We start from the raw sequence: 23,802 nt of genomic DNA, 5'->3' as shown, positions 1-23,802 counted from the left end.
CAGAAACTCCTGATGTCCAATCGCAGTCCTCCTCCTCAGGTGGCCGGTCTCTGCCATTTAGATCAGCTTCATTACCTCCCTTCACCAACAGAGGGAGTCCAGATAGAGAACTCACTACTCCTCTGTCAGCACAGCCAGCTCCATAACCCTCACCAGAAGCCAGAGGAAAACCCGAAAATGAGCTCACAACACATGTGCATTCCTCAAAACACTGAAGGACTTTACAGAGGTCTTTCAGCTTTGACCACTGCACACGTGACCACTCCATAGAATCATAGAATCATAGAATTGTAGAGTTGGAAGGGACCTCCTGGGCCATCTGGTCCAACCCCCTGCTCAAAGCAGGATTCGCTAAATCATCCCAGTCAGATGTCTGTCCAGCCTCTGTTTGAAGACATCCATTGAAGGAGAACTCACCACTTCTCGTGGCAGATTTTTCCACTCATTGATCACTCTAACTGTCAAAAAGTTTTTTCTAATATCTTATCTGTGTCTCCTCCCATTCAGTTTCATCCCATTGCTTCTAGTCTTTCCTTGTGCAAATGAGAATAAAGTTGATCCTTCTACAATGTGACAGCCCTTTAGATATTTGTAGACAGCTATTAAGTCTCCTCTCAGTCTTCTCTTTTGCAAACTAAACAATCCCAAATCCTGCAACCTTTCCTCATAAGACAGGGTTTGCAGACCGGTCACCATTCTGGTTGCTCTTTTCTGAACTTGCTCCAGTTTGTTGATGTCTTTTTTAAAATGTGGTGCCCAAAACTGGACACAATATTCCAGATGAGGTCTAACCAAAGAGGAGTAGAGGGAAATAATGACTTCACGTGATCTAGACTGTATGCTTCTGTTAATACATCCTAGAATTGCATTTGCTTTTTTTGCTGCTGCATCACACTGTTGACTCATATTCAGTCTGTGATCTATTAGTATACCCAAGTCTTTTTCACATGTGCTGTTGCTTAGGCCTATTCCTCCCATTCTGTATATGCTTTTTTCATTTTTATTGCCCAGATGCAGTACTTTGCATTTTTCCCTGTTAAAAACCATTCTGTTAGTTGCTGCCCACTTCTCCAGTTTATTTATATCTTTTTGAATCCTCTCTCTTCTCTAGTATTAGCTATCCCTCCTATCTTTGTGTCATCAGCAAATTTAATCAGTTTACCCTCAATTCCTTCATCTAAATCGTTGATAAAGATGTTGAACATGTCTGCCCTCAAACTGCCTGCCCGTCTATCCTCCCACAAATGCATTACAGCCTGCCTCTGTTTGCACAGCCTCTCAGCTATGTGCATGGTGGAGTTCCACCTTGTTGCAACGTCTATGATTAGGTGGTGCTTGGGGAGGTGGAGCGATCGCTGCAGCCTCTGCATACGACAGGAGTCTACGGGCAAGCGACGGATGTGCGAGCACAGTCTTCACACCTTATGGAGCAGGGCTGTTAACTCCGGATAATTATTTAGGAAGCACTGCACCACCAGGTTCAAGGTGTGAGCCAGGCAAGGTATGTGTCTGAGTTTTGCAAGGGCTATGGCCGCCACAAAGTTACTACCTTGCCTGGCTCAAGATGTAGACTGCCCAGCCATGACTCAGTTTCTCGCTGCAAGTAGTCAGCCAGTACCTCCGTGGTGTGTCTGTTGTTGCCCAAAGACATAATCTTTAAAACATCCTGCTGACGCTTGAGTGCATGGACAATGCAGTCTTTCACATGCAGGTGGAGGGCAGGGATGGCTTTGCTAGAAAAGAAGTGCTCACTGGGTAGGTCATAGCGTGGGACAGCATAGGCCATGAGCTCTCGGAACGCTTCACTTTCAACCAAACGGAAGGGCATCATCTCTAATGAGATCAGTTTGGCAATGTAGGCATTCAAAGCCAGTATATGCGGATGAGAGGATGAGTGTACTTTCTTGTCCTACTCAGAGTGTCTGGTAGGGTGAGCTGGACTTGAGAGCTGCATATGGGGGAACTAGTGGCGGATCTGACGGACTGAGAGGGGGTTGGTGATGGTGATGGTGGTGGTCATGGCCTATATTCAGTCTTTCGTTGCAAAAACATTTTGACTCCCTGACTGCTTTGGCCTTGCGATGAGACCTCAACATTTCTTGCTGTTGGTGTGCTTACCGGTGGGCTTACAGTGGGGAAGCGATGGAGCGTTGCTGGCTACCTTCAGTCGGAGTAGGTGCACGTGCACATGTGCTACCTGAGGTTTTGTAGTCCGTCCACGCTTGCAAGTGCATGGTGATTAAATGTCTAAGAATGCAACTGGTATTCAAATTTCAGAGATTTTTTCCCTCGGCTAAAGGTCCTTCTGCACTTCTTACAGATAACCTTTGCCTCATCAATAGGATTTTGGTCAAAAAAGTGCCACACTTCACTCTTCCTACAATGGTATAAATTTTCTGGGCTTGCACGCTGTCCTAATTTGACCGTTTGGCCAAGCTGTCCTGCAACACTTTTTGGTTTTTTAACATGTTTTTGGACAGCTATGTGCCTGCCAGATAACCGCTGCTGCGATGGCGATGCCTGCTGCGGATCCTTCTCCTCTTCTGAGCTATTGCCAGAGGCACCCTCTTCCCCCAATGGATGCCAATCCGGGTCAACAACTTGGTCATTCATCACCTCCTCTTAAATTTCATCTGCACCTTCCTCTGTGTCACCGTGTAAGGTGGTATAGTATGAGGGAAGGGGCACCTGAGTTTCATCAGGGTAAGATTCTGGCTCAGTAGACTGCGAGGGCAAAGTAGTGCTCTGGGTCAATGTACCAGCAGAATCATCTAGCAGTGGCTGTGCATCAGTGCACTTCATGTCAAATTCATCTTGGACTGGGGAATTCAGGATTTGACTTGATAACCCAGGCATGGTATGTGAAAAGAGCTCCATGGAGTAATCTGAAGTGTGGCCTACCTCATCCTTCACTTTTGGTGGGGGTGAAGGACACAAGGAAAGTTGTTGTTCCTGACCAGAAGCCTGCACTGACCACTCAGTACTTGCAGTTTTTGAAACTTCAGAAGAGGAGGCGATAGAGCAGGAGGCTGTTTCGGCAATGTAAGCCCAAACCTGTTCCTGATTCTCCGGCTTTAAAAGCGGTTTACCTACTCCCAGAAAAGGGAGCCTTCCAGGCCTTCTTGAGCCAGATGATGACACAGGCTCAACACCTCCTGCCTTAGGTACTATTGTGCTTTTGGCACTACCAGCAGATGCACCACCACCATCTTCAGTACCAGATGCCCCCTCCGCCCACCCACGTACGAGGCCTCTTCCACCATACTTCCTCATGTGTGGGAAAATGTACCAAAAATACCAGCAGATATATGGTACTGTATGAGGAGCGTACAGCTGTATAAGGTGTAGGGGAAAATTTAAATCTCCGTATATATTTTCTTAGTCACACACAGACGCTCTCCCACTATGGATTTGACCGTAAGCCAAACAGCAGATATATGGTACTGTATCAGAAACGTACAGCTGTATATGGTGTAGGGGAAAATTTTAATCTCCGTATATATTTCCTTAGTCACACACAGACACTCTCCCACTATGGATTTGACCGTAATCCAAACAACAGATATACGGTACTGTATCAGAAACATACAGCTGTTTACGGTGTAGGGGAAAATTTAAATCTCCGTATATATTTCCTTAGTCACACACAGATGCTCTCCCAGTATGGATTTGACTGTAATCCAAACAGCAGATATACGGTACTGTATCAGAAACGTACAGCTGTATACAGTGTAGTGGAAAATTTAAATCTCTGTATTTAATTCCGGACTCACACAAAGATAGTCAGCATGTATTTGTCCGTGATACCAGCCGGTCCACGATAGTGTGTGAGGAGCGTACAGCTCTATACGGTGTGGGAAAAAATGAACGGTCGGTAACTGTGCAGAAAAATAGAGTGCTGTGTAAAAAGCCGTCTGCACAGCAGTGTACACACAGCAATGCAGCTATCAGGCAGCCTAATAACCAGCACTGCTGCACACAAAAAAATCCTCCCCTGTCACTGCACACGAACTGTACAGCACAATTTCTATCAGCACAAGCACAGAATCACGTTTCTTTCCTGCCTAACACTCTCTTGCTCATTAGCTGAGAAAAGGCACCTACAAGCATTATGGGAAACGCAACTTTGGCGCTTGGGTCGATGACCGCATGGCCGACCTCATGCTATGGTTGGGTTTTGCTAGGCGAAACCCGACTTTGGCGAAAGTCGGCGATTTTTGAATCTGACCGACCTGTTTCGCTCAACTCTGATGAATACAAAAACTTTACAACTAAAAACTCTTAAATAATTCACACTTGGTTTCATACCTTGCCACAGTTCATATGGAGTTTTTTATGTTTTCTGGAAAAAAGTCGGTTTTGTAGATATGTAGCTGTCATTGCTGCTTCACCCCAATATTTCTCTGATAGTTTGGAATCTGTTAGCATGCACCTTATCATTTTAGTCAGAGTTCTGTTTTTTTCTTTCTGCCACTCCATTTTGTTCAGGTGTATATGGAACAGTCTTTTGATGTTCTATACCATTTTGTCTTAAGCAGTTTTCTATTTCGTGTCCTGTAAATTAACCTCCATTAACACTTCTTATGACAATTGGTTTCCTCTGAAACTTGTTATTCGACTTTGTCATGTAACATAGTAACATAGTAACATAGTTATTAAGGTTGAAGGAATACTTTAAGTCCATCTAGTTCAAGCCATATCCTATCCTAACTTACCCTAACATGTTGATCCAGAGGAAGGCAAAAAAAACCCATGTGGCAAACAGTAAGCTTCGCAATGAGGAAAAAAATTCCTTCCCGACTCCACATATGGCAGTCAGACTAGCTCCCTGGATCAACGCAATATCAAGGAAACTAGTGTATATACCCTGTAATATTATACTTTTCAAGAAAGGCATCATATGGCAGAGAGTTTCATAGTCTCACTGCTCTTACATTAAAAAATCCGCGTCTGTGATTATGCTTAAACCTTCTTTCCTCCTGACATAGAGGATGCCCCCTTTTCTTCGTCACAGGTCTAAGAGTAAAAAGATCATTAGAAGGGTCTTTGTACTGTCCCCGCTTATATTTATACATTGTAATAAGATCACCCCTAAGCCTTCGATTTTCCAAACTAAATAACCCAAGGTGTAATAACGTGTCCTGGTATTGCAGACACCCCAGCTCTCTAATAACCTTGGTCGCTCTTCTCTGCACCCGCTCCAGTTCAGCTATGTCTTTCTTATACACCGGAGACCAGAACTGTACACAGTATTCTAAGTGTGGTCGCACTAGTGACTTATATAGAGGTAAAATTATTTTATCCTCATGAGCATCTATGCCTCTTTTAATGCATCCCATTATTTTATTTGCCTTTGCATCAGCTGCCTGACACTGGCCGCTAAATGTGAGTTTGTCATCCACCCATACACCCAGATCTTTTTCAGTGACAGTTTTGCCCAGTGTTCTACAATTAAGCACATAATTATACATCTTGTTTGTTCTACCCAAGTGATGACCTTACATTTATCCCCAATAAAGCTCATTTGCCATTTATCAGCCCAAGCTTCTAGTTTACATAAATCCTCCTGTAATATAAAATTGTCTTCCTCTGTATTGATTACCCTGCAGAGTTTAGTGTCATCTGCAAATATTGAAATTGTACTCTCTATGCCACCTACAAGGTAATTATTAAATATGTTAAAATGAAGCAGGCCCAATACTGACCCCTGTGGTACCCCACTACTAACCGTGATCCAATCCGAGTGTGCTTCATTAATAACCACCCTTTGTTTCTTATCCCTGAGCCAGCTCTTAACCCACTTACACATATTTTCCCCTATCCCCATTGTTCTCATTTTATGTATCAACCTTTTGTGTGGCACCACATCAAAAGCTTTTGAAAAGTCTACTAGTTTATTGAAAACTTCTCTTTTGTTCTTGATCAAGTATGTGACTGTGTATCTTGAGTAGTCATCTATAAAAGTCACCATATATCAATTGCCTCCTGATGTAGTCACTTTCATGGGTCCACATACGTCAGTATGCACCAAATTAAGTGGTCTTGTGCTTTTCATTTCACCTTCTTTAGGAATAGATATCCTTGTGGCTTTAGATTTTATACAACATTCACATCTTATGGTAATTGAGCAATCAGTTATCAATAGATCCTTTGTCAATTCTTTCCTTTGTAGCTCCATTATACTTTCAGGATGTCTGTGTCCTAGACGTCTATGCCACATGTGAATACAATTCTTGTAATCATGTGTACACAACTTCATCTGTTCCTTTAATGTGTCTAGATGATATAATTTTTCATCTGCCTTGACATTGCCTTGACATTGATTATTACCTTATTTCCTGCTAGTATTGTACATTCATAATCTTTGAATTTTACAGTAAGTCCTTTAGCTGTTAGACGTTTTACAGATAACAATCCACCTTCTAATCCTGGAACGTATAACACATCCTGTACAAGTATTTTTGAATCTTATCCATAGTTGTTAGAACAGTTTAGCATTCCTTGTCCAACACCTTCTGCAGTTATTTTGCTTCCATCTACAAGATAAATGGCTTCCTTCTTATTTAAATCAAGTTCAGTAAAAAAATTGTTATTACTTGTCATATGACTTGTTGCTCCTGAGTCAATAAACCAACCAAATGATGATTTCTTATCAGTTACTTTAAATGAGCCATTCCAATTATTTTCACATGAATCAGAAATTGTGTTTTTCACCTTCTGTGTATTCTTCTTATGGTGTAATTTCTGTTGTTCTGCTTTCCATATAGTACAGTCTTTCTTTAAATGTCTTTTTTTCTTACATCTGAAACATTCTCTTGTCTCTTTATTATAAGGTTTTTTTTTATTCTGTAGCTTTAAGAGCATTTCCATTATCTTTTTCAGTAGAAGAATCATTTGTTTGTTCTTTCCTTCTTCTTTGATACTCATCTATGAGCCTGGTCTTCACAAATTCTAATGTAATATCTATTTCAGGTCTTGTCTCTAGTGCATTTATTAAAGCAGTACATGAATCTAGTAAACTGCACAATAATATTGCTGCTACATAGCTTTCCTTAATATCTTCAGAAAATTGATCTCAGCTGTGATATCATCATAATAGAGAATATGTGCTTCTGCATGTCATTGTCTGCACTTAGTCTCATACTGTATAGCTTTCTTAACAGAAATAACTTTTGATTTAAGCTGGATCTTTCATATAGGTTTCTCAGTGCCTCTCAAATTCCTTTTGCTGTATCCAATTCCTTATGTGAATTAATTGAGCATCATCCAGTAATAGGCTGATAGTAGCTTTTGCTTGCCTATTTTTTCTATCCCATGTCTGGTTATCTTCATCAGGTCTATCTGTAGTAATTACTTCCCATAAATCATCTTTAGACAATAACATCTCTACTTTGAACTTCCATAACTGATAGTTCTCATTATTCAGCTTAGCTACTGTGAGTTTTAGCTCTGTGCTACTCATCATCTTTAATTTGTCTTACTTGTTTGTAGAGAATTGTACTGAAGAATTGTTCTGCAGTCACCAGGGTCTTTGCTGAGAGTTCAGGTGTCCTGGGTGTCTGGGGTCCTTGGTGAGTCTCTGGGATTCTCTGTGCCTGGGCCCATAACCTGTTGCACAGCTTGTTGTATAGCTCCTGGATATCCACAGTTCAGTAGAAACCTTCACAGATCAGATTACATGGGATAACAAGCTTTTACTTGTCAGAGCATGAGGTAAAGGGAAAAATGCACAGTCATGCAAAGCTGCATCATCAGGAAGTAGGAAAACAAAAGTGAAACTAAACAAGAGAGACCTTTTCTCTTGCAATACATTAAGCAAGGAAACTTTACACAACATCGCCATCTATTGTCAGATTAGCATAAAGTCCTCCTTTACATAAACAAAGAAGCCCACAGCTGTTGCATATGCCAACATCCTGGTCCAATCACACCCCCAGCACTGATTAGCAGCTTACTGTCAATATAGAATGTGCACAAGAAGCTGCTAATCAGGGGCGTGGGCAGGGATAGGTTTCTGAGCTTTGCTACGTGCTGCAGCTAAAATCGCTGATTATATCACAATTTCTGCACATAGTAAACAAAGTGATACATTGCTGGAATCATGGTATTCTTTCTCTACATTATGATGCTCTCAGATGAGATAGCAAAAACCTGGTGACAGACCTTTGTTTTGGTCTGTGCTGATGAAGGGCAAGTACCCTGAAATATTTAGATGCCAAAGTCATTATTGGAAGCAGCATTTAAGGGGTTAAATGACCATTGTCAGTGCCAACAGTGATCATGGCTGATGCAGAAGGTTGTCAGTTATAGTGTATAGCTGACAGCTGCTGGATTGTCACCTGTCAGGGAATGCAGTTCTCTTACATCTCGGGTCAGTATAAAGACATATTGGTGGTCTCTAAAGGAGCTACACTTCTATAGTAAAGCATCAACTTTACAGACTGTAAATTGGTTTATTTTGTTCTAACTCCAACCGCAGCTCCAGTTGTCAGCTATTGTTTCCTGCAGAAAGTTATTGTGGGATTTCAATTAACCCCTTAATGATCGCCATTACGCCTTTTAATGGCGGCAGTAAAGGGTACTTATTCCTCAGCGCCGCTTTTTAACGGCGCTGAGAAATAAGTGTATAGCGCTCCCCAGCATCAGAAAATCTCTGGGATCTTGGCTACTGGGGGTAGCTGAGACCCCAGAGAACATGATTTGGGTTGGGTTTCACCGTCTGAGGTCTTGTGTTCACCATTATTCACCGCAAAAGAAAAATTCCAAATTCCCATTAATTTCTCTCTCCCTTGATATGATCTAGCATACAAGAGGAGAGAGAAATGGTGTCCTCCAAGCCCTCCAGTACCTCTGGCATCCATGGACCCTCTGGCTCCATCCCCTGGTTCTCCGTGTAATATTCCTGGAAGAAAATGGCGGGCGCATGCACAGTGCGTCCACCGAGATCTGTTGGCCGGCAACAATAGGAGATTTTTCCAATTGGTTCATTTTGATAACTGTGATAGATCCTTTCACAGTGATCAAAATAAAAATTATAGTAAATAAAACCCCCCTTTGTTGCCCCCCCTTAGTTAGATAAAAATAATAAAATAAAAAAGGCATTTTTTTCTATTCTTTGCAGTTAGGGTTCGGGTTGGGGTTAGATCTAGGGTTAAGGTTAGGGTTGGGGTTAGAGTTAATGTTGGGCTAGAGTTAGGGTTGGAGCTAGGGTTAGGATTGAACTATGATTAGAGTTGGGGCAAGGGTTGGGCCTGTAGAGATAGGGTTGGGGTTTGAGCTAGGGCTGGGCTAGGGTTAGGGTTGGGGATAGAGTTAGGGTTGTGTTGGGGTTAGGGTTGTGTTGAGGTTACGGTTAGGGTTACGGTTGTGGTGTTGGTTTAGGGTGGTGTTCGGGTTAGGGTTGTGTTGGGTTAGGATTGGTGTTGGCGTTATGGTTGTGATTAGGGTTGGGATTAGGGTTAGGGTGGTGTTATGGTTTTAGTTGGAATTGGGTGGGTTTCCACTGTTTAGGTACATCTCAGAATCAGTGGGATACATTGAAGCGTTCCAGAGCTATAACTTCATAAAGTGACAGCGATCAGAATTGTAAAAATTGGCTTGGTCATTAAGTACAAAATTGGTTCTTTCACTGAGTTGTTAATGGACAGACTACTTTAGAAAAGATAATTTATATTATCATAAGACTGAGCTTCAGTGGGTTCTGCTACTGTTTTCAGTGTTCCATTCAAAGTTTTATGTCACATGTTAATTAAGGCAGCTCCTGGTTTGATAAGTCTGGCGATATCACCTGGTTACGACTATAACACGGCAAGGCGCTATAATCAAATGTGCCTATGTGGTGTCTCTTGGCCACTAAGTTTTGGACAACACCCAAGATAAAACATAATAAGAGAGTATCCTGTAGTAAATAAAGAGCAATAGTGCATGAAAGTAATATAGGGTGCTTAGTTAACAATATTTTGATAAAAAATATGAAAAAGCCATCCCACCAGGTCACGCTGAATCTATTCGGGATGGTACTAACCTCTAATATTAAAACCTTACCATTTGTGAAGTGATGTACATGAAGTACACTTTGTTTCACCCAGTGCAAATAAAGGAGTTGCCTCTCTTTTCTTTGAGCTGGACATTTAGCTCATGTAGTTCCCCACAGCTGTGTGTCCACTAACCAGGTCTCAGTGCTCCCATAAGGGAGTTTCACACATAGCGATATCGCTAGCAATATCGCTAAAGTGTCACCGATTTTGTGACACAGCAGCGATATTGCTAGCGATATCGCTAAATGTGATACTTACTGTACCTCCAACCGCTCCCCCACTGGTTATTGCTGATCGCGCGAGAACATCCTGGGCCGTTTCTCGTTGGCGGCTTCCTGCTGGTCTTCCCGCTGGTGCCGACGAGCGAAGAGTGGACGCGGGCGGGAGGACGTCTTCATCACCGCATCTGACAGGTAAGTAACGACCGCTGACCGCTGCTACATCGCTGGTGAGATCTGCCAGTTTGGCAGCTCACTAATGACCATTTAGCGATGCACCAGCGATCCTGACTGGGTTGTATCATTGTCGGGATCGCTGGTGCATCGCTAAATGTAACGGGACCCTTAGCCACATGCAAGTCATTTGACAAATGGTATAGTTTTAATATTAGCGGTTAGGACTATCCTGCATAGGGTCACTGTGACGTGGTGGGATGGCTTTTGCATTTTTTTGATAAAAATTATGTTAACTAAGTACTCTATATTATTTTATGCACTATTACTGTTTATTTACAGTATTTACTGCAGGATATTTGCTTATTATGTTTTTATTTTGGGTTTTGTCTGTTTAGTAGCCATACCAACTTATATTCTAGTTCATTTGTTTACGTTTTTTCCACTTAGTTTTGGAGGTACAGTAATTACGCTTTGTGCTTTTAAACTGCACCTCAAAAGTTTTCCAACTGGAAAGCTAACCCTGGCAAAACTAAGCATCTATTAATAAATATAGCAAATGGTACATAAATGTTCTAGAGCAAAAAATGCTCAATTATCTGTAGTTGGTGCTCACTAGTGTTGAGCATTCCGATACCGCAAGTATCGGGTATCGGCCGATACTTGCTGTATCGGAATTCCGATACCGACTTCCGATATTTTTTCAATATCGGAAGTCGGCATCGGAATCGGAAGTTCAAAGTTGATTGACAGCCTGACGTCATCATGATGCGCGGTGTGTGCGCATCATGATGCGCCGTCATTTCGGGCCTTCCGGGGGTCTCTGCCGGCCTGCCGGGGGGCTGTGTGGACTGCCCGGGGTCTGTACCGGCCTGCCGGGGGGCTGTGCCGGCCTGCCGGTGGTCTGTGCACCCTGTGGGGGTCTGTACCGGCCTGCCGGGGGGCTGTGCCGGCCTGCCGGGGGGCTGTGCTGATGTCCGGGGGTCTGTGCAAGCATCGTCCGATGGGACTGCAAGTCCCATCTGGCGATGCCTGCTACCATGACAGTGATTGACACATTAGCCAATGATGGGACAGTAGTAGTCCCATCATCCGGCTAATGTGTTAAATGTTAAAAAAAAAAAAAAAAAAAAAAAAATACTACATACATACTACATGCATGCTACATACATACTACATGCTACATACATACTACATACATACCACATACATACTACATACATACTACATACATACTACATACATGCCACATATATACATACATACTACATACATAACACATATATACTACATGCATGCTACATACATACTACATGCTACATATATACTACATACATACTACATACATACATACTACATATATACTACATGCATGCTACATACATACTACATGCTACATACATACTACATATATACTACATACATACTACATACATACTACATGCATGCTACATACATACTACATGCTACATACATACCACATACATACTACATACATACTACATACATACTACATGCATGCTACATACATACTACATGCTACATACATACTACATATATACTACATGCATGCTACATACATACTACATGCTACATACATACTACATATATACTACATGCATGCTACATACATACTACATGCTACATACATACTACATATATACTACATGCATGCTACATACATACTACATGCTACATACATACTACATATATACTACATACATACTACATACATACTACATGCATGCTACATACATACTACATGCATGCTACATACATACTACATGCTACATACATACCACATACATACTACATACATACTACATGCTACATACATACTACATATATACTACATGCATGCTACATACATACTGCATGCTACATGCATGCTACATACATACTACATACATACTACATGCTACATACATACTACATACATACTACATGCTACATACATACCACATATATACTACATACATACTACATACAATACATTCATACAATACATACATAGACATACAGTACATATAACATAGAGTAACATACTTACCAATACTTGTCACATTGTTCCCCAAAGCCATTGTCTTTTACGGAATAAATATTAACATAACAAACCACAAAAATACTCACCCACGATCCGAAGCAGTCCACGAGTGTGTCCCACGACGATCTTGGGTAGAGAACTGCAGCATCAGCTGTTGCTGCCGTTCTCTACGGGCTGCAGGAATCCAATGACGGAAGGTAGGTATCCTTCCGCACTGTATTCCTCCGCCACTTAAAAAAAAAAAGTCCCTAGTCTCACTTTATGCCATTGCTGCGTGGACTGCTTCGGATCGTGGGTGAGTATTTTTGTGGTTTGTTATGTTAATATTTATTCTGTAAAAGACAATGGCTTCGGGGAACAATGTGACAAGTATTGGTAAGTATGTTACTCTATGTTATATGTACTGTATGTCTATGTATGTATTGTATGAATGTATTGTATGTAGTATGTATGTAGTATATATGTGGTATGTATGTAGCATGTAGTATGTATGTAGCATGCATGTAGCATGCATGTAGCATGCAGTATGTATGTAGCATGCATGTAGTATATATGTAGTATGTATGTAGCATGTAGTATGTATGTAGTATGTATGTGGTATGTATGTAGCATGTAGTATGTATGTAGCATGCATGTAGTATGTATGTAGTATGTATGTAGTATATATGTAGTATGTATGTAGCATGTAGTATGTATGTAGTATGTATGTAGCATATATGTAGTATGTATGTAGCATGTAGTATATATGTAGTATGCATGTTGCATGCATGTAGTATATATGTAGTATGTATGTTGCATGTAGTATATATGTAGTATGTATGTAGCATGTAGTATATATGTAGTATATATGTAGCATGTAGTATGTATGTAGTATGTATGTGGTATGTATGTAGCATGTAGTATGTATGTAGCATGCAGTATGTATGTAGTATATATGTAGTATGTATGTAGCATGTAGTATATATGTAGTATGCATGTTGCATGCATGTAGTATATATGTAGTATGTATGTTGCATGTAGTATATATGTAGTATGCATGTTGCATGCATGTAGTATATATGTAGTATGTATGTTGCATGTAGTATATATGTAGTATGCATGTTGCATGCATGTAGTATATATGTAGTATGTATGTTGCATGTAGTATATATGTAGTATGAATGTAGCATGTATGTAGTATGTAGTATGAATGTAGCATGTATGTAGTATGCATGTTGTATGTATGTAGCATGTATGTAGCATGTAATTTTTTTTTTTTTTTTACATTCAACACATTAGCCGGATGATGGGACTACTACTGTCCCATCATTGGCTAATGTGTCAATCACTGTCATGGTAGCAGGCATCGCCCGATGGGACTTGTAGTCCCATCGGACGATGCCTGCACAGACCCCCGAAGCCTGCACAGCCCCCCGGCAGGCCGGCACAGCCCCCCGGCAGGCCGGCACAGCCCCCCGGAGCCTGCACAGCCCCCCGGCAGGCCGGCACAGCCCCCCGGCAGGCCGGCACAGCCCCCCGGCAGGCCGGCACAGCCCACCGGAGCCTGCACAGCCCCCCGGCAGGCCGGCACAGACCACCGGAGCCTGCACAGACCCCCTGGCAGGCCGGCACAGCCCCCCGAAAGGCCCGTACAGACCCCAGAGAGGCTGTACAAGGGAAAAACAGGATTTTTCTTATTCCGATACCGGAAGTCCCATAGACTTGAATGGGACTTCCGGTATCGGAATCGGCGATACCGATACTTTTTTTTAAGATCGGCCGATCCATTCCGATCCGATACTTTGAAGTATCGGATGGTATCGCTCAACTCTAGTGCTCACATATAAATGCTTTGTAATTGTGGGTACCATCTTGCTGATGTAAGATATTTGGATTTATTTTGTGAGTTTATTCATTTTGATAATGTACTGAATATCATTCTAGGATTAATCAGGAGATAACTCAAGGGAAAATTTCCTCTGATCTCATGTAAACAGATCAGGAACCTGTGTCCAGACCAGAGAGGAACTCTGGATGTCTGGTATCAAAATAATCTGTTTATTTCTAGTTAGGCTACAACCAGCCTGATGAAACATATTACCCTCTGATTTTAGGTCATTTGCCTTGGAAAACTATTATCAGATACGCATTTTTGTGTAGATTTTCAGTGCAATCCACTAGTTCCTTGTAAAAAAAACTGTGTCAATGGACCTTATAAAGGAAGAGGTCAGGCATGCATTTGGCTCACTACAATCAATAAGTCATGGGTTTTTTTCTTACCTCCTAATAATTCAGAAGTCCCACAAACAGTGGAGCGAGCCACAGACACAGAAGGCCACCTGTCAAATTCGCATACTAGTTTCTGGAGTGCCAAACAGGTTAAGTAACCACATTCTCCAGAAGTATGGGGCATCCAGAGTTGCCTACATAGTGCACCATTAGTACTTTCTAATCCATGCTCCTCTGTTGTTTGACACTACTCTTATGTATGGCTGCTCAGACCTGTTAGTCAAGCATTTTTCTGTCCATATGGTTGAGATCTGCACAGAGTGGCCTTGTGGCCCAAACCCTGACCCCTGGGCCACAGGTTGTGCATCCCACGTATAGAGTAAGCCATTCTAGTGGTAAGGAGAGGCACCTAGGATTTAGAATTTTAAAGAGAACCCTTTGGAGCTCACAATCCCCTGCATATGCATGGCGTTTATGGGAAAGAGTAGAAAAATGCAGTCCAATATGTGATCAAAATACAGAGCAGAAAGAAGTGAACAGATTGATATGCACGTTTGTGAGAAAAGTTTCAGTATAAGTAGTAAATGTCTTCTTTTCTGAGCTAAAGAGTCCAGTGGGCAGTCCTACACAGTAAGGGACAGCCTTCCCTCTATAAGTGACCGCCCACTGGACTCCTAGATCCAGAAGAAGAAAATGTTTAAATGAATAAATTACAAGTTATACCAAATAGTTTCCTCTAAAACTATATGTCAATCTGCACAGCTCCTCCTGCTCTATAACAGGCTACCTGCAGATTAGACTGTATTTTCCTTTTACTCCATGCCTATGTAGGAGACTGAGAGCTTTGTATGAGAAAACTTGAACTCCAATTGCTAGAAAGAAAATATTGTAAGAAAAATACAATTCAGGATTTTGAAGTTATTATAATAAAAATTTGGTGTCCAAACTGGGGCCTTTAGATTAAGTCTGTCGGGTTTCAAAAAATGCAAGAACTCATCGAATATTATGGTAGATGTAACACAGACTGTCTGGAAGGAGATGATGATGCGTGGCAGTGTGTAGGTTGTAAATATGAGGACATTTACTCTATGCACACATTATTGGTGTAGGCTCCCAGACCTAAATACATTTATATTCCCATACATATAATCTGCAAAGCTGTTAACATTCTGAGAATCTGTTGTTTGCATTCCTGCGTTCTTGTCTTCTAGCATGACATCCTGTTATTAGCTGTCCAGTCATTGTAATAAAAAAGCACAGACAGAAGGAAAAAGACGTCTTCTTACTTGCAATTATTAACAGGGCTCGGAAATTATGGGGGAATTTCTGCTCTCGGTAAGTAAAGCATCACTCCTGTTTACCACGTTCCATCCCAGTCTTGCTCTCTACCAGTCCTAGCCATAAGTCCCCCTCCCAATCTCCCAATAACAAGATGCCTGGCTATAAATCCCTTGTTTATACAGATATCAATGTTCCTGGATCAAATAAGAGGACAGATTTTTCCCTACGTACTTCTTTGATATTATGTTCTAGATGCTCGTTGACAATATAGTGAACAATGTGGCAGGTGGGTGTGGAGGAGGAAGAGAAAACAGTTTGCAAGGGGGTGTTAAAGTATGTAATATCCACATGCAAATCAGTAAGAAGGACGGATTGTTGGGCCAGTTATACACGCTAGCAAATTAATGTCAGACATTTGAATGCCTTACAATCATACACACTATATATAGAGAGTTATTAGCATTACTTTAGATAGATTTTATTTATTCACATTCCTAGTTGGGATGCTGGCTTGTCGCCATATAACTTCCACCATTTTCGGCCACATTGACTCTTCTCTGGCTTATTCCTGTTGGTCACCAGGTCACACAGAGGATCCACCCCTTCTCTCTTCATTCTCCCTGACAGTTACTAAATGGGAGACATCAGCACCACCCTTCTACTATGTGAAGACAAGCTTGACTATGTAACACCCATATCTGAAAACGCTCCGGCCACTAATACTACTAGTAGTATTGGGAAACAATAGCAAGTTTTCTATTAGTTTTCAGATAGCTAAGACTTGTTGTCCCTCTTCCAGTTCATCTGCATTTTACAGTTGTGAGTGAGCTGGTTATGAATATAAATACTGTAGCTATCTGCTGGGATCCATGGTCAGAGCTCCTCCCTATTTATTCCCCCCAGTGGTTTGTTTCTAAATGCCAGTAATAGATTATACTTACATTGGCTCCTTCCTGCTTCTATCCTCCGATTCAGTCTGTTGATTCCCATCCCTGATCTCTACTTGTTTTTTGACTACCGGACAGTCTCTTGATTTTGTTACTGACTTTGACCTTCAGTTTCAGATCCAACATTCCTCCAATTCTCTGCCGACTCACTCAATGATCCCAGAGCCACTCCTTGGACACAAACCAGTGGGCCCTGAATAAGTCCAAAAATCCTTATATAAGGTCCTCTGTGACCTCCTAGATGGAGCAGCTTGTGCAAAACCTGTCTGTGAAAGCCCTATTATGAGCTAAATCTAAGACATGATCATGAAAAAGCGCAAAAATGTATATCTGTCTATCAGAGATGTGTCAGACAGAGTAAAGCCTTACATATATAGCTTAGAAGGTAAAAGTGTTGAAGGAGTTTTTCCAATAGGCCAACCACAGTTGGTTTTGTAATACCTAACTAATACTGCCTATATACTATAGTATGTATGGAGAAGTATAAATAGTGGACAAGTGGCATGTGGCAATGCGGTTGCCAAAAGACCAGTTAAAAGGGCCAGCTAATGAAGACAATCATTTTCTAACCATCCGATATCTACTTCTGGACAGACATTTTGACTGCAGAACCAAGGCTTGCAAATGTATAATTACATGGTCTTATGAATGAATGGCCATACATTTAATACAAGGGCAGACTGGATGCAAAGGAACTGCATTTACAAAGTACAGATATGTCCTTTCTTACCTTTACTCTCAGGTCAACATACCCACAAAAAACCAACAACACAATTTTAGGATTTTAAATCTGGAGATGTGTATTGTCAGGGCTGCTGCAATACATATAGGTGCAGGCTCCACTAGATGGCAGTAGAGTGGTCGCAGAACTGCACCCAAACAGAGCAGACTTGCAATGCAGAAGCCAGGCCACCACAGGTAGCAGCAGATTAGTCAGACAGGCCGAGTCAAGAAACACACTGAAGCACAGTACAAAGCAAAATAAACTCAGGGTCAGAGGAAAGCCGGGAAGGTCAGTAGTGGTCAGGAGAGGATAAGCCAAAAGACAAAGACAGAAACAGGTCAGGATACAAGCCAAGTCAGAACCAGGAGGTCAATACACTAAAGGGGAACACTGAGTAAAAAACAGGAATGGGGGAAAACAGAGACACGGGTTCAGGCAGCAAATGCAGGAGGACAAATCAGAGCAATCAGTCAGCTACAGCAGCCCTAGGCAAAACTATAACCAACATAGCCTGCAGGAACAGAACTCCAACCCCGGTCCGGATCATGACATGTATGCTATATGTCTCTATATACGCCCCAGTGGTCATGATGTGGGTTGCAGCCTGTCAAGGCTTTTGATAACCTGCTGCAATAATGTATTGACTTTATTTTGTAACTTATTACCTGCCCTAAATTTGGATGCACCCCAATAACCCTTTAAAGAGAAGTACAGAAGGGCCACCTGAAAGCAATGTTCCCATTAGTAGGAAGTTGGTATTCACATAATGTGTGCCTATGCAGTCAATTTCAATGTTGAAGCTGAATAACCTGCAGTGGAGAATTGAAATATTGAAGCTGAAGAACCTGCAGTCAATTGCAGTGTTGAGGCTGAAGAATCGGCAGTGGAGAATTGCAATATTAAAGCTGAAGAACCTGCAGTCAATTGCAGTGTAAAGGCTCAAGACCCAGCAGTGGAGAATTGCAATACTGAAGCTGAAGAACCTGCAGTCAATTGCAGTGTTGATGCTGAAGACCCGGCAATGGAGAATTGCAAATTGAAGCTGAAGAACCTGCAGTCAATTGCAGTGTTGAGGCTGAAGACCAGGCAGTGGAGAATTGCAGTATTGAAGCTGAAGAACCTGCAGTCAATTGCACTGTTGAGGCTGAAGAACCTGCAGTGGAAAATTTCAATGTTGAAACTGAAGAAATTACAGTGGAGAATTGCATTTTTGAAGCTGAATAACATGCAGTGGAGGACAGCATTGTTGAGGCTGAATAATCTATAATGGAGAATTGCAATGTTGATGCTTTCCTGACGGTGCTTGAAAGGGTCACCGGGAAGGAGAAAATCCTGTCAGAGAAGTGGGCACAGGTAGTGGCGCCATACTTGACGGGGGGAACCTCAGAAAGCATTCAATGATTTAGCTTTCTATGACACTAAAGAGTATGACAAGCTAAAAATGGAGATTCTTGCACGCTTAGGGGTAACAATGACTCTCAGGGCCTAGTGGGTTCACCGTTGGGTGTACAACCGGAACAAACCACCATGCTTCCAAACGTTTGACCTGTTTCACCTGGTCCAGAAGTGGCTGCAGCCAGATTCCTCTATGCCTGTGCATATGGTAGAACGGGTGGTGATGGACCGGTTTGTGTAGTCCCTGCAGAGGCCCGTACAGACTTGGGTTGCCCAGGGTAATTCCTGGAATGCTGATGAACTGGTCGGATGGGTTGAGAGATACCAGGAGATGGAAGGTTCCATGGGAAACCAGCCCATTTCTATCCTGGGGGTCCCAGCAAGGGGCGGAGGCCCAAAAGGATGTGGGTCTCCCATACTGTTTGCCTATGCAGTGACTGCTTGAGCTGGCCCAAACTTGGACGCACCCCAATACCCCTTGGAAGAGTCGTGGAGGAGGGCCTCATAAAACAATTTTCCCATTATTAGGAAGTGTATGTGGGTCGCCCTCCCAGGGCTGTGGGGTACTCAGTACCGGGCCGGTGTCAGTGGGATGTGTCAAAGCAGCGGTGACCCGGACCGTGACCCTGGGCGCCCAAGTAATAGGAAGATGTGAATGGTGGAATGAAGTTAGATGAATAGTTCGTGACGCCACCTGTGGTGCTCGGCAAGGGAGGTGTTAAGCCGACGCTGCATGCAGATCCGCTGGGACTGATGGTATGGTGCAGCAAAGATGTAAAAGCTCCCCCTAGGTGAAGCTATAGTCCCAGGGCAGTGTAGATGTGGTTGGCACGGGGATGTAGTGGTGCCGGAAAGGTAGGAAGCAGACAAGACACAGCGGGGTGCAATTTCTGTACCTTTACTTGATAACTGCAGTCCAGGTCCTGATTACAGATGGTATTGGAGCAGGCTAGTCTGGAAGCAATTCAGGGATTCTCTCTCAGCAGATGGGTTGTGCAGTCTCCTTACTAGCGCTTATTTGCGGGATCTCCAGTACCGAGTTACACTGAAGTTCCTCTTGTCAGATGTTTCCGAGAACCTCACTTGCACGGCAGACAGCTGTAGCCTCTCTCGGGGACTCCTCTCTCCTGAGTCCCGGCTCACTATCCAAGCTGCTGTTGTGCCCTCAAGTCTTAGATGGGAGTAGGCATTTACAGTACAGCCTCCTATTCCTCTGGTGTCTGTTGCAGGACCGTTAGTATCCGTACAACCGTGGAGACCAGGCTCCAGTTCATGCGCTCTCTTCAGAGATGAGCTCTTCCTCTCAGCTCTATCTCAGCGCTCCTTCCACACATCTGCACACTTCACCCTCTGCAGACTAACTAACTAACCACCCCTTCCTCTTGGCCCTCAGAGAGCACTCCTCCCCTTAATCCCAGTTCAGAGTTCCCCCTGCTGGCCTGGAGTGGAACTGTGTTGCATGCATAGATTGACTGCGAGAGAGACCCATCATTGCCTCCAAGCCTGGCATTACCGTCCCCTGGAGGAAGGCAAAGACACTGTGGCGACCATACTCCTGGGGGCGCCACATATGGGCTGTGTAGCGATACTAATGACTGTATAGTTAATGGGATGTGTGTATCACAGGGATGGCAGCTCCCTGTGATTTAGCCCGGAGTGTTTTTCTTAAGTGTACGTAAGATCTAAGTAGTTTTTGTTCACATTTGGGTCCAGGCTACAGGTAGCTCTAAGAGTTGTGAGGGCCATGCTACCCATTTACCTCGCTCCATGGTAAGGGGGGCTCACTGTACCCCATTTTGCCTGAAGGTATGTGTGTGGTTGTGAATTTTGAGTACCTGTGATGAGGTCATGATCATGTGACTAGCCATGTGATAGGTAACTGGGAGTGGTTACAGCTATCTAAGGAATGTGTTTTGCACATGTGAGAGAATGTGTTGGGAGTCTGTCAGCCTGGGGAAGCTGTGCTGGCGAGTCTGAGCCAGAGGAGTAGACGGTCTTGAAACCCGTGAGTTATGCTGACTGGGGTCAGTGAGAGATATTTATGGGATACCTCTGCAGATAAGAGGGATCCGAGAACCTGTGTGGCCAACAGGTAAGGGAACAGAGTCCATGTTATGCTGATCGGGGTCAGTGACTGTGTTCATTTTGGTAAAGCTGAATGTGTAACAGACAGTGTAATGGTTGCTGCATACTGGTGAATAATAAACAGAATGGACTCGTTTTAACCCTAAGCATGCCAGTGTTTACCTCCAAGACGAGCAAAGTGAGTAATCCTCATCCACAGAGAGTGTGGAACATTACAGCTGACAAACATTTAAGCATGGGGGGTATACATGAGCATACTGTATAACCACTTTTTTTGGTATGGGCATTATAAACACCCTTTAAAAAAATTATGTGGGTGTTGCATCACAGACCACTGTCACCCTGGTAGTCTGGTGGTGTAGGATGAGGATTAAGAGAAGGAGGAGAACAACAGCAAATAGTCAAAATCAGTAAGTGCATAGCCATGTGTGGGTATGAAGAGGTGCATGGGAATAGACCACCCAAAAAAAGACACTGGATTCAAGTTTATGTTACACTGCTATCATTCAGTGGTGTAGAGAAGTCTGGCCCAATCCAGCCCTTGTTCGTTTTTATAAGAGTCAGCTTGTCTGCATTTTCAGTTGTCAGGCTGATGCGCTTATCAGTTATAATTTCACCAGCGGCACTAAAAACCCACTCTGACAAAATACTAGCATCAGGGCAGGCCAGGACCTCCAAGGCATAGAAAGCCATTTTATGCCACGTGTCCAGCTTGGATACCCAATAATTATAAGGCACAGAGGAATCACAGAGTACGTTTGTACAGTCAGCAAGGTACTCCCTCAGTATCTTCTAAAACTTTGCACTCCTTGTGAGAGTACCCCACGCCTCATGCCAGTGCGATGGGAGGGTCTGAGAAAACTGTCCCAGAACTTTGGCAGTGTTCCCCTGCCTCTGCTGGATTGGAATTGTCTCTCTCTTGCCTGTACTCCTTGGTTGTCCAATGAACTGTGACCTCTGCCGCCAGCATTTTCAGATGGGAATTTTTTTAATAATTCTGCAACAAGGGCCCTCTGGTACTGCCCCATTTTAGTAGACCTGTCTGCCTCTGGAATAAGAGATAGAAAGTTCTCCTTGTAGCGTGGGTCTAGAAGTGTTACCAGCCAGTAATGACTGTCACCCAAAATTTTGAGAACGCGAGGGTCACGGGAAAGGCAGCGTAACATAAACTCAGCCATGCATGCCAGACTGCTAACAGGCAAGACTTCCATGTCCTCACCAAGATGACGACTGACCATGCTCTGCTCCTCCTCCTCCCTGTCCTCAGGCCATCCACACTGAACAGACTGTATGACAGTTGTTCTTGTAGCACCATCTAGAGTGCATGAAAGTAGCTTCTGTTCTTCCTCCTCCTCCTCTTCCTCATTGTCACCCAAACCACATTGGGATGAGATGAGGTTGGGCTGTGTGTAATCACCCTGTATGGTTGCTTGCTCCATCTCATCATGCTCTGCCTGCAATGCATCTTCTTTGATTGTAAGCAGAGAGCATTTCAGAACACAGAGAAGCGGGATGGTGAGGCTAATTATGGTGTCATCACCGCTCACTATCTTGGTGGAGTCCTCAAAGTTTTGGAGGATGGTGCATATGTCTGACATCCATGTCCACTCCTGAGGTCTTATGTGTGGAGTCTGAAGTGAACAACAGCCTTGTTGATGCTGGTAGTCAACAAATGCCCTCTTCTGCTCACAAATCCTTTCCAACATCTGCAGTGTAGAATTCCAACACGTGGGGACATCACACAACAGTCAGTGAGCCGGAAACTGCAAATGCTGCTGAAGCACGGCAAGGGCGGTGGAAGCTGTAGCTGACTTTCTAAAATGGGCACACAGGCGGCGTACTTTCACAAGCAGTTCCGGCAGCTCCGGGTAGGTTTTGAGAAACCGCTGAACCATGAGGTTAAGCACATGGGCCAGGCATGGTACGTGTGTCACGTCTCCTCACCTCTTAGCCGCCACCAGGTTCCGGCCATTGTAACACATGACTATGCCTGGCTGTAGGTTCAGCAGTGTCAGCCACAGATCTGCCTGCACTTTCAGAGCTGTCCAAAACTCTTCAGCATTGTGTGGTTTGTCACGTAAGCATATTAGCTTCAGCACAGCTTGTTGCCGGTTGACTGAGGCAGTACTGCAGTGCTTCCAGCTTGTGACTGATGTGGTCATTTTGGAGATAGAGGCTGAAGAGGAGGAGGAGATGCAGGAGCTCTAGACTGTGGGGGCAACCCTGATTAACATAGGTCTCGTAATCCTCGGCGTTGTTCCAAGATCCGACTGGGTCCCGGCTTTCACTATGTTAACCCAGTGTGCCATTAACGAGATGTACCGTCCTTGCCCACAAGCACTTGTCCACGTGTCCATGGTTAGGTGGACTTTCCTAGTAACTGTATTGTTGAAGGCACGGCTAATGTTGTGGGATATATGCTTGTGTACTGCAGGGACGACACTCCGGGAGAAATTGTGGCAGCTGAGGACCGAGTACCGAGGGATGTCCGCCGCCATCAGGTTGCAGAAAGCTTCCATCTCCACGAGCCTAAAAGGCAACATTTTGAGCGCAAACAGTAGAGATATGTGCAAATTTTGTAGTGTGGCCTGTGGGGCGTTGTCGGCATATATGCACTTGCATTCCAAGGACTGGGGTATGGACAACTGAAGCTGCGTTGGGACAAGGATGTGGACGTGCTTGCTTATCG

The sequence above is a fragment of the Dendrobates tinctorius genome, unplaced genomic scaffold (genome assembly GCF_039654945.1).
Source record: "Dendrobates tinctorius isolate UK_male_01 unplaced genomic scaffold, ASM3965494v1 ptg000086l, whole genome shotgun sequence".
NCBI lineage: Eukaryota > Metazoa > Chordata > Amphibia > Anura > Dendrobatidae > Dendrobates > Dendrobates tinctorius.
This window is presented reverse-complemented; position numbering follows the sequence as displayed.